The 12,281-nt window shown below is 49.3% G+C and overlaps 1 protein-coding gene across 1 annotated transcript in view; it reads right to left on the reverse strand.

The window, feature by feature from the left end:
• The window catches only part of MAP2K2 (mitogen-activated protein kinase kinase 2), a 211,776-nt gene that overhangs the window by 112,857 nt on the left and 86,638 nt on the right, over positions 1–12,281 (reverse strand). The window lies entirely within an intron of this gene.

The raw sequence follows: 12,281 nt of genomic DNA on the forward strand, positions 1-12,281 counted from the left end.
TGCTACTTCATTTCCTCTCTAGCGGGAGGTACACAAGACTATTTTGCATTTGTGTCCTAATCTGACCCTGAGAAACTATTGCATTTCAGATCTTTGGCTCCAGGGAACAAATTGGCATTCCATTCGGTATCTTTATTCTTTACATAGAGCCAAGCCCAATGCCTGGTACATAGAAGACCCTTAGTAAGTATTCCTTATGTCATCCCCAAATGATATTCCCGTTAGCACAAAGAAACCCCTGGGGTAAATCTTCCCCTACACTCGTGCTCTCCAAAGGACTGCACTGCTTTTCCTCAGATAAGCACCTGCAAAAACCAATGCAAATTGGAATCTGAACTCCGAGCCTGTGCACTCCTTCCCACAAATGCTTTGCGCATTTTGCTTTGTAAAGCTCTGCCCAGTCGTTGATTGCATTTACCCTCGGGGTTATTTCGGGGGTCTTTGAACACCTACAGCTGTGTTCATGACACGTTTTGATGTTAATTTTACAAGACGAATATGCATGCGCCGTTTGAAGGACACGTTTCCAGTAGATGGGTTTCCATTCTTTTTTTTTTACATTTATTTATTTTTGAGAGAGAGAGGGAGACAGAGATAGAGCACAATTGGGGGAGGAGCAGAGCGAAAAGGAGACAGAGAATCCAAAGCGGGCTCTAGGCTGTCAGCACAGAGCCCGACGCGGGGCTTGAACTCACAGACCTTGAGATCATGACCTGAGCTGAAGCCGGCGCTCAACCGGCTGAGCCACCCAGGCGCCCCTCAGGGCTCCCGTTCTTAGTTAATTTCTATCTTAATGTATTGCGCGACCACCGTGTCCTGGGCTCCGTATTAGACACTTCGCAGCACTTCCTTTCAAATTAAGGCATTTCAGAGATGAAAAGCAAAGGTTTTCGTTAAGAGGGGGTTCAATTTGCTCTCACGTGAGCAGAATGCTTATTACGAAAACTTAGCGTAAACTGAATAAGCCGGGGAGAGTTTAATGAGGAGAATAGTGAGATTGAAGTCCTTCCCTCCGCTGCTACTCTTCGTGGGGACGTGTTCAGCCCCACAGCTGCCGGCGTGGGACCAGCGACACGCATGGTACCTGTCCCCACCGCTATTCCCAGACCCACGTTCAGCAGAAGCCTGGGGAAGGTACCGGGCTTCAGCAGAGAGCAAAAGCAGCTCCAGCCAGGTTCAGGGTCTGCAGTAATAAATACAGGCCGAGGTAAAGGGCGGGGAAGAACCAGGAGAAAAAAGTCGCCTCTGCAGGGAGGCTCAGCTGCGCATGCGCCAGCCAAGAACTCTGTACCTCCGGGAGGCGACGGCAGCGGCCCCTGCTGACCAGCCCCCGCCATTGCACGCCCCTCGTATCTGCCTTTTGATGCACTTGGAGCGTTTATGGAACGCCGGCCACCGCCCTTGAAATCAGTGAATTCACGCAATCTCCCGATCACACCCTGGGCTTTGGCTGAGCTCCTTTGTGCAGGAGATAGTTGAGGCTCAGAGAAGTTAGAGGATTCGATCGGAGTCTCACAGCAGATGAGAGAAGAACCCAGCGACTCACAAAGTCACGGTTTGCTGGTGTATTCATACAACCGAAGGTTCTTCAGCCTCAGGAAGGGAGGACGTTCTGCCACCTGCCACCACGTGGATGGACCCGGAGGACACTATGCGCAGTGACCGAAGCCAGACACAGACACGTCCTGCGTGACCCCACTCACAGGAGGTCCCTAGAAGAGTCCAGTCCACAGAGACAGAGAGTGGATGGTGGGAGCCCCTGGGGGAGGGCGGGGTGCCCAGGGGGTGGGGAGCCAGTGTTTCATGGGGACAGAGTCTCAGTTTGGGGAGATGGAAAGTTCTGGAGACGACGACAGAGGTGGCTGCACAACAGGGTGAGCGTGCCTGACGCCGCTGAGCTGTGCACTTGGAAATAGCTGAGAGGGTGAATTTTATGTTATGTGTATTTTACGACCATAACAAAAAAATGAGTTGAATCAGGGAGCAACTCTGCCCCACTACTATTGCCTGGATGGGTTTCAGATGTGGTTCAACGGAAGCCAGACATCATGAGTTTAAATTCTTTTTTTGTTTATTTATTTTTGAGAGTGAGGGCGGGGGAGGGGGTGGATGCACGCAGGGGAAGGGCAGAGAGAGAGGGAGACAGAGAATCCCACAAGAAGACAGCCATCCGCAAGTCCACAAGAGAGGCCTCGGGAAAACCAGCCCTGTCGATGCCTCGATTGCGGGCTTCTAGCCTCCACAACTGGGGACAATCAATATCTGGGTTTTTTTTTTTAATTTTTATTTATTTTTGAGACCGCGTGTGTGCACACAAGCGGGAGAGGGGCAGGGAGGGGGGGACAGAGGATCCAAAGTAGGCTCTGCGCTGACAGCAGAGTCCCACAAGGGGCTCGAATTCATGAATTGCGAGCCCATGACCTGAGCTAAAGTCAGAGGTTCAACCGACTGAGCCACCCAGGTGCCCCCGTATCTGTTGTTTAAGCCCTGCCGTGTGTGGTGTTTTGTTATTAAAGCCACAGCAAACGAATCCAGCTCCCGTGATGGGACAGAAACACTAGGCTCGACGTTCCAACTATTCCTTCTACGAATATTTATTAGCACCTAATACTTATCGGGCAGGGCTGGAACCGGGATTAGGAAAGCGGATGGTTTCCCTTGGGCACAAAATTTAAGAGCGCTCCAAAAACCTCAGCCGCACCGTCAGTGCAGAGCCCGATGCGGGGCTCGAACCCACGACAGGGCCAGAGTCACAGATCTTTCCTCTTGCCTCGGGGTCCAGCATGGCTCTTCCGTGGGTCGTTCTGCTAGAGGCCCGTGTGGAAGCAGCCTTGGGGAGAAAGCACGCATGCTGCTCTCCGGGGAGAGTCGTGCAGTTTCAGGGGAGTCTGGCGAGGCCAACCGGTGAGAACAGCAGCTCCAGGGCAATGCTGATGTCCAAGGTCCCTGAACAAGGCTCTAAGGAAAAGACAGACTTGCTTCTCCCCTCCAGAGGGGTTTTGCCATGGGAGCTGTAAAGCCCCAGTTTACAGAGGCTTAAACCGACAATCCGACCATCCCGGAGGACAAGGAAAGGTGACAGTCTGGTCTGGGGCTCCCAACATGCCCTTAGGGACTTGATTAGAGCCCTAGGCAAACCGCTTTGCCTTTCTTTGCTTTTAAGCTGCTCCTGGGACCTCCAGCCCGGGCTTTCCAGGGGCCCCACCCCTCCCCACCCACAAAGACACCCATCAGCTGTGCGGCCTGGCTCCACCTTTTTTTGCCTGGAATTCTTCACCTCCCTCAGACCGGGAGCTCCTGGGTTTCCTGGTTGTCTCCTGGGAGCTTGTGATGTAAGTCAAAGCGTCCCTGCCTTCGGGGAGCTGATTGGCTGGTGGAGGAAACCGTCAGTCAAATATTTGCACAAATTGAACCTTTCAAGTTGGGTGGGAAGGAGAGAGAGACCGAGCAAAGGAGAGGGCAGAACAGGGCAGGGCTATGATCTAGTCTGGGGAATCAGGCTAGATTTTGGGCCACACAGCTTCTCACCTCTGCTGCGTCACCACCACAGACACCCTACACGAAGGGGCGTGGCTGTGTGCCAATAAAACTTTATTGATGGATGCTAAAATTTGACGTTCATACAACTTTTTTTTTTTTTAACGTTTATTTATTTTTGAGACAGAGAGAGACAGAGCATGAACAGGGGAGGGGCAGAGAGAGAGGGAGGCACAGGATCCGAAGCAGGCTCCAGGCTCCGAGCCGTCAGCCCAGAGCCCGACGCGGGGCTCGAACTCACGGACCGCGAGATCGTGAGCTGAGCCGAAGTCGGACGCTTAACCGACTGAGCCCCCCAGGCGCCCCCATGCAACTTTCGAAAGACATGAAATACATGTCTTCTAACCACATAGATTGGGGGGTTTGCTCTTTGTGAATTTCGGGCATGTTGAATCACGCATTGTGGCCTCGTCTCAATGCTGTATTTTTCTTTTGAGACCCTGGCACAATGTATTCGCCCGTTTCACTGTTGGTGGGCATCTGGGCCGTTTCCAGTTTGGGGCAGTTTTGACTCACGCTGCTATGGAACATTCTAGCGCATGTCCCATTGCTGAGTCATACAACCATGCCTGATTTCAGCTTCAGTGGACGCGTCCTTTTACCAAAGTGCAAACCAGGACGATTTTGAAAGTAAAAGGGATCCTGATTTAATTATACCAGGATGATGGCTGTAAACCAGGCCGGTCCGGGGACCCTGGGATGCATGGATCCCTCAGAGAATAGGGGAGCATATGAGTAGAGACCCCAGTGAGAAGAACCCCTGATGTATGGGGCAATTCTGTCCCCCGCGGAACGCTGGGCCGTGTCTGGGGGACATCTGTAGTTGTCACAAGTAGGAGGGCTCCTGGGAGCAAGAGGGCGGGGACCGGGGATTCTCAACACCCCACAGTGCCCAGGATGGCCCCACTTTAGAGAATGATCGGGTCCTGAATGTCGTTCACGGTGTTGAGAGTGAGAAAAAAAGCCTACATGCGATCTTTTTGTTTTGTTTTATTTTAATAACGTGCTCTAGGGGCGCCTGGCTGGGTCACTCAGAGCATGTGATTTTTTTTTTATTTCTACCTTGGTGTTTAATGTTTATTTTTGAGAGAGACAGACAGAGAGAGTGGGGGCGGGGCAGAGAGAGAGAGGGAGACACAGAATCGAAAGCAGGCTCCATGCTCTGAGCTGTCAGCATAGGGCCCGATGCAGGGCTCGAACCCACAGTCAGATCATGACCTGAGCCGAAGTTAGACACCCAACCAGCTGAGCCCCCAGGCACCCCTAAGAGCATGTGATTCTTGATCTCGGATCGTGGGTTCTAGTCCCACATTGGGCGTAGAGATTACTATAAATAAATACACATATACATACATAGATAAGTAAATAAATACATAAATAAATAAAATGCTCTCCATTTTTCTAGTGTGAATGATATTTATCTACCCTGCACATATCTAGTGGGTACCTCCTGTCTGCCAGACATTGACTGAGGAGCTGGGGACACGGGACAATCGTCCCTATCCTGGTGGGTCTTATATTCTAATGGGACTGGCAGGGAGAAGCATGAATAAATGAATACAGTGTATGGTTATGTCAGATGGCAAGAATGCTGGGAAGGAAGGTGAAATAGAGTTAGGGGCTGGGAGGAGTGGAGACAGATGGTAATACACACTTTATATGTTTAAGGAGATAGCAGAGATCTGAAGATCAGGGAGAGAGCAATATGGGTGCCTGGGGGAAAGGCATTCCAGGTGGGAAGAACATGTGCAAAGGCCCTGGGGCAGAACCATGGCCTGGAGTGTTGAAGGAATGGTAAGGAGGCCCTGTGCCTGGAGCAGAGTGAGGGAGAGGGTGAGAGGGAGGAGGGTAAGGGAGAGGGTGAGAGGGAGGAGGGTAAGAGAGGGGATAGGGCAGGTCGTGCAGGGCCTTGGGGGCCCCTGGGAGGATTTGAGCTTTTACCTCCCTTGATTTTGGAGCCCTGGAGGGCTGTGGGCACGGGAGGGCAGGGCCTGACTCGGGTGCTCACGGGTGCCCTCTGGCGGCCACTGCGGGGAGGACGGACTGTTGGGGGGTGGGGGGGCGGTGGGAGGAAGGGAGAGCAGACAGCAGTGGGTATAGTGTGCTGGTCCAGGCAGGAGATGATGGGGGCTGAGGAATGGGTCAGGAGATGTGGTCGGGCTGCACATTGGAGTATTATTATGCCTTAAAGAGGAGTGAAGTTCTGACACATACACAGTGTGGATGGGCCTAAAAAACAGTGCTCAGGGGCACCAGGGTGGCTCAGTGGGTTAATCCTTCAACCCTTGATTTTGTCTCAGATCAGATCTCACGGTTTGTGGGTTCAAGCCCCCCATTGGGCTCCGTGCTGACAGCTCAGAGCCTGGAACCTGCTTCAGGTTCTGTGTCTCCCTCTCTCTCTGCCCCTCCCTGCTTGCGCTGTCTCCTCCTCTCTCTCAAAATAAATAAACATTAAAAAATTTAAAGAAAATATGGTGCTCAGTGACACAATCGACGTAAAGTTCATATAGCGTATGATTCACTTTATAAGAAATGTCCAGAGCAGACAAATCCATTGAGACAGAAAGTGAGTCTCTCCGGGATTTCTTTTTTGGGGACCTAGAAATGTTTTAAAATCAAATATGGGGGCGCCTGGGTGGCTCAGTCGGTTAAGCGTCGGACTCCGGCTCAGGTCATGATCTCGCGGTCCGTGAGTTCAAGCCCTGCATCAGGCTCTGTGCTGATGGCTTAGAGCCTGGAGCCTGCTTCGCATGCTGTGTCTCCCTCTCTCTCTCTGCCCCTTCTCCACTTGTGCTCTGTATCTCTCTCTCTCAAAAATAAATAAAATGTAAAAAAAAATTTTTTAATTAGAATAGGATGATATCAGAACTCACTCTTCACATAAACACCTTGATTCTTTTTTTTTAATTTTTTTTAATGTTTATTTTTGGGACAGAGAGAGACTCAGCATGAGCAGGGAAGGGGCAGAGAGAGAGGGAGACACAGAATATGAAGCAGGCTCCAGGCTCTGAGCTGTCAGCACAGAGCCCGACGCGGGGCTCGAACTCACGGACCGTGAGATCATGACCTGAGCCGAAGTCGGACGCTTAACCGACTGAGGCGCCCATAAACACCTTGATTCTATGTATTTCACTCCATCCCCTCTGCCCCCACCCTGGTCCAGGACGGCATCATCACTTCCCTGGGTGACCACACTCGCCTCCTCCCTGCTCTCCTGCCTCCACTCGTGCCCCCCACAATCCATTTTTCACAGCTGCCAGAAGGATCTTTGTAAGCACAAATCCTACCTTACCCCCACATGCTAGTTAATTTTCTGTGTCCCCTTTCACTGGGCCGTGGTGCCATATTTTGCCCAACATGATTCTGGACGTTTCTGTGAAAGTGTTTTCGGATGAGATTAACACTTAAGGCAGTGGACTGTTTTTGTGTTTGTGCTAAGCAGGCCCCTGCCAAGCAGGTCCCAGTCCGGGACACGCAGCGTACCTGTAAAATACGTATATAATGTACGTGTTGCTGTCAACATCTCAAGATCCTTCTTTTTTTTTTTTTTTTAATTTTTTGAATGTTTGTTTATTTTTAACAGAGAGAGCATGAGTCGGGGAGGGGCAGAGAGAGAGGGAGACACAGAATCCCAAGCAGGTTCCAGGCTCTGAGCTGTCAGCACAGAGCCCGACGCGGGGCTCGAACTCACAGACCGCGAGATCATGACCTGAGCCGAGGTCGGACGCTCAACCGACTGAGCCACCCAGGCGCCCCTCAAGATCCTTCTTTTTGCTTCGGCCTCCCTAGAATATTGCCTTCACCCTCATAGCCCAAGATGGTGCACCACGTGTCCACATTGCATCCAATAGGAAGAGGGAGAGAGGAAAAGGGAAAGGAAGTGTACATATCACTACCCTCATTGGCCAGAATTTAGTCACATGACCACGCCTAGCTGTAAGGGTTTCTGGGAAACGTAGTCTTTATTCTGGGAGGCTGTGCCCAGCTTACACTAGGAAGTCCTATTACTGACAGAGAACAGATACGGGGGCACAATTCATCGTTACCACCCTGTGATAATGCTAAGAATTCTGTGAGCCTCGCCACCTCTTGGAACACCCGGCACACATTTTTCTGCACATCACGCATTTCCTAATTTACCAGTGCAGAGCTTGGGACGTAGGCTAGAATTCATCTCTGCGGAATATATTCCTAAAAGTGAAATTGCCGGGTCAAATTGTATGGCTACTTCTAATTTTTAATAACGACACGAATGTCTAGGGGCACTTGGGTGGCTCAGTTGGCTAGGTATCCGACTCTTGGTTTCAGCTCAGGTCATGATCTCACAGTTGTGACGGTCGTGAGATTGAGCCCCCTGTCAGGCTCCACGCTGAGCTGACAGCACAGAGCCTGCCTGGGGTTTTATCTCACCCTCTACCTGTCTATCTTTAATATTTAATAAATAAACATTAAAATAGTTAAAAATTAAATAATAACATGAATACCTAATATTATACATGGGATCTAATTACATACACAGCTGTTAAGTTGCTTCTAATGTTTTTTTATGAACATGTATTTTGTAAGGTGCGCCTGGGTGGCTCAGGTGGTTAAACGTCCAACTTCGGCTCAGATCAGGATCTCGCGGTTTGTGAGTTCGAGCCTCGCGTCAGGCTCTGTGCTGACAGCTCAGAGCCTGGAGCCTGCTTTGGATTCTGTGCCCCTCCCCCACTCATGCTCTGTCTTGCTCTGTCTCTCAAAAATAAATAAATGTTAATATATACATATTTTTAAAGATTTTATTATTTTTAAAGTTTATTTTATTCATCTTGAGAGACAGAGAATCCCAAGCAGGCTCTGCACAGTTACCACACAGCCCGATGCAGGGCTCGAACTCACGAACCATGAGATCATGACCTGAGCCGAAATCAAGAGTCAGATGTTTAATGGACTGAACCACCCAGGTGCTCCTAAGATTTTATTTGTAAGTAAGCTCTACACCCAATGTGGGGCTTGAACCCACAACCCTGAGATCAAGAGTCACATGGTCCACCAACTGAGTCAGGCAGGTGCCCCTATTATGAATTTTTTCAAAGGTACCGTGGTGGACAGACTCTTCGAGTGCCCCTGCCGATCCCCGCCTCCTGGTATTCATGCCCTTGTATCATCTCCTCTCTTCGAGTGTTGCTAGGACCTGTGACTTGCTTCTAACTAACAGGAGACAGCAGAGGTGGAGGAAGTCGTTCCTGTAAATAGGTTACCTAGGATTGCAGTCTCCAGCATATGAGTTGTCTCTCTCACTCGCTGGTTGGGACAGAGTGAGCGTTCATGTTGAGAAAGTTCCCGTGACGGGTCCTGGAGGGTGGCTTCTAGCTGACAGCCAGCCAGAAGCTGAAGCCCTCAGCCTTCCAACCACAAGGAACTGAATTCTGCCCATGACCTCAGCACGTTTGGAAGTATGTCCTTCCTCAGTCGGGCCTCCAGATGAGATCATGGCCCAGCACGCATCTAGATTTCAGCTCAGAGTCTAGGAAGGAGAACCACACGGGCTTGGACGCCTGAACTACAGGAACTGTGAAACTGTTGTTTCAAGCTGCTGAATGAGTGGTTATTTGTCACACAGCAATAGCTACACATTGAAGCATGAAGACTCATCATGTATCACTCACCGGTTCTCAACAATGATCAAGCTTTTGCCAGCTCGTCATAATAATTCCTATTATGACATCCCTACTCTATATTCGAATTTTATGGAATTTCTCAATAATGTTTTACTGTTTTCTTCTTCTTTTAAATGTTTATTTACTTATTTTGAGGGGGGCAGGAGGGGCAGAGAGAGAGGGGAAAGAGAGAGAGAGAGAGAGAGAGAGAGAGAGAGAGAGAGAGAAAATCCCAAGCAGGCTCTGTGCTGTCAGCCCAGAGCCTGACTCAGGGCTCGAACCCACGAACCGGGAGATCATGACCCAAGCCAGAATAAAAAGTCGGACGCTCAACCGACTGAGCCACCGGGGGTGGGGGGTGGGGGGCCTAGGCCCTTAGGAAAAAAAGAAAACAACTTTTTACTTTGAAATAATTATGGATTCGTAGGAAGTTGCAAAGATAGGACAGAGAGGTCCCCTGTGCCCTTGACCCAGGCCCCTCCCTACGGTTGCATCTAATGCAACCACACTACAGAAGCCAGGAAGGGGACGTTGGCATAATGTGTGTCTAGCTTTGTGTCATTGGTGTATACAATCTCATAACCACCACTGTCACCAAAATACAGACCTATTCCATTCCTCCAAACGTCTTCCTTTTGCTATCCCTTTTCTGTCTCCTCTACTCCGCTCCCCATGGCCCAGCCCTCAGGCTGTTCCACTAATCTCTGTTCCGGTTCTCCAATTTTGTCAGTTTGAGAATGCTGTATAAATGGAATCACAGGGCGTGTAACGCTTTGAGATCGGCTCCCCCCCCCCCCCCCGCCCCCGCCACGTAGCGTAATGCCTTCGAGATTATTTTGTCTCTTCTCGATTAGTGGTGTAAGAATACATCACAGTTCTAGGGGTGCCTGCCGGCGTCCATCGGTTAGGTGTCTGATTTTGGCTCAGGTCACGATCTCACGGTTTGTGAGTTTGAGCCCCGCGCCAGGCTGTGTGCTGACGGTGTGGGGCCTGCTGGCGGGGGGGGGGGGGGGGGGGTTCTCCTTTTTCCTCTCTCTGCTTCTCCCCGGCTTGCACTTTCTCTCTCAAGACAAATAAATAAAAACTTGAGAAAGGCAAAGATAACTTTTTTTCTTTTTTATACTTAAAAAATGTGTGAAAAATATACATAACACAAAATTCACGCTCAATTCTATTCCATCAGTCAATATGTCTGTGCAGAGGCCAGCACCACACTGTTTTAATCACATAGCTTTATAGAAATTTTGAAATCAGGAAATGTGAGTCCTCAAATTCATTCTTTTCTTCTTTTTTTTGTTTTTTTTTTTTTTTAAGATTGTATTGGCTATTTGGGGTCGCTTGTGATTCAACACTAATTTTAGGATGGATTTTTCTATCTCTGCAAAAAAGTTGTTGGGAGTTAAACAGGGACTGCATTGAATCTGGAGGGCAATCATTTTGGAGCCTATTGAAATCTTAATAATATGAAGTCGGGCAGGCAAGGAATGGGAGAAAATATTTGCAAATCATATATCTGATGGAGGGTTAATGTCCACAATATATAAAGAACTTCTGCAGCTCAACAACATAAAACACAACCCAATTAAAAAAAGGTGGGGGGGGGGGGAGGCAAAAGACTTGAACAGACATTTCCCCAAAGAAGACATACATGTGGCCAATAAACGCATGAAGAGATGAGAAATGAGCATGAATCCTTAGGAAATGCAAATCAACCCCCCAATAAGGTACAACTTCACGCGCATTAGGAAGCTATTGTTAAAACAATATGAAAGGTGGGGGGCTGGGTGTCTCAGTCGGTTAAGCTCTTGGTTTGGGCTCAGGTCATGATCTCACAGGTTCGTGGGTGGGAGCCTCCTATCGGGCTCTGCACCAACCGCATGGAGCCTGCCTGAGATTCTCTCTCTCTCTCTCTCTCTCTCTCTCTCTCTCTCTCTCTCTCTCTCTGTCTCCCTGCCCCTCCTCTGCTCTGTCTCTCCAAATAAATAAACTTAAGGGAAAAAACAATTTAAACAAAATGAAACAAAAAGCAGAAAGTAGCAAGTGTCCTTGAAGATGTGGAGAATCAGAGCCCTCCTGCTGTTGGTGGGAACACAACATACACTAACTAGCCATTGTAGCAAACCCTGCGGGTTCGGCAGGTCTTTCAAAGTTAAACATAGAGCTACCCACGTGACCAGCAATTCCGCCTCTGGGCATTTACCCCACAGAGTTGAAAGCACGGTCTCAAACAGCTATTTGTACGCCTGTTTTCATAGCAGGATTATTCAGAATAGCCAAGATGTGGAAGCAACCCAAGGTCCATCGAGGGAGGAGCAGAGAAACAAAAGGTGGGCCATCCATACAAGAGAATATTCTTCAGCCTGGAAAAGGAAGGACATTGTGACACTGGCTACAACGTAGTGGGTCTGGAGGATATCGCGTTCATCAAAATAAGCCAGAGAAGGGCACCTGGGGGGCTCAGTCAGTTAAACATCCGACTTCGGCTCAGGTCCTGATCTCACAGCTCATGAGTTCGAGCCCCACGTCGGGCTCTGTGCTGACAGCTCAGAGCCTGGAGCCTGCTTGGGATTCTGTGTCTCCCTCCTTATCTGCCCCTCCCCTGCTCACGGTCTGTCTCTGTCTCTCCCAAAGATAAATAAACATTAAAAAATAATTTTAACAAAAAAACCGATTTTTACCGTTATGTTTTGCGGGTTGGATCACGATTAGAAATTAAGGAAGAAAAAGAAAGAACGGAAGGAAAGAGGGAGAGAGGGAGGGAGAGCCAAGTCTTGCTTGACAACTGTTTTTGAACAGCGCTTGAGCTTTTTTTAAACGTTGGAACAAAACAAAAGCATATTTTATAACACGTGACAATGATGCCCATTTCAAATTTCAGTACTTATAAAGTTTTATTGGCACACAGACTATGCCCTGTTTACACACAGCCCACAGCTGATTCTGCCCATGATGCCAAGGTCAAGTGGCTGCTAGACGCACTGTGCGTGGGCTGCAGAGCCAAATATATTCATTATCCTGACCTTTACGGAATATGTCTGCCGTCCCGCGACCCAAAACAGTGTTTGCCATATAGGAGGTGCTCAATATACGGAAAGCTTACTACTG

Source organism: Panthera pardus, unplaced genomic scaffold (assembly GCF_024362965.1).
Source record: "Panthera pardus isolate Hobbes unplaced genomic scaffold, ASM2436296v1 HiC_scaffold_8, whole genome shotgun sequence".
Classification (NCBI taxonomy): domain Eukaryota; kingdom Metazoa; phylum Chordata; class Mammalia; order Carnivora; family Felidae; genus Panthera; species Panthera pardus.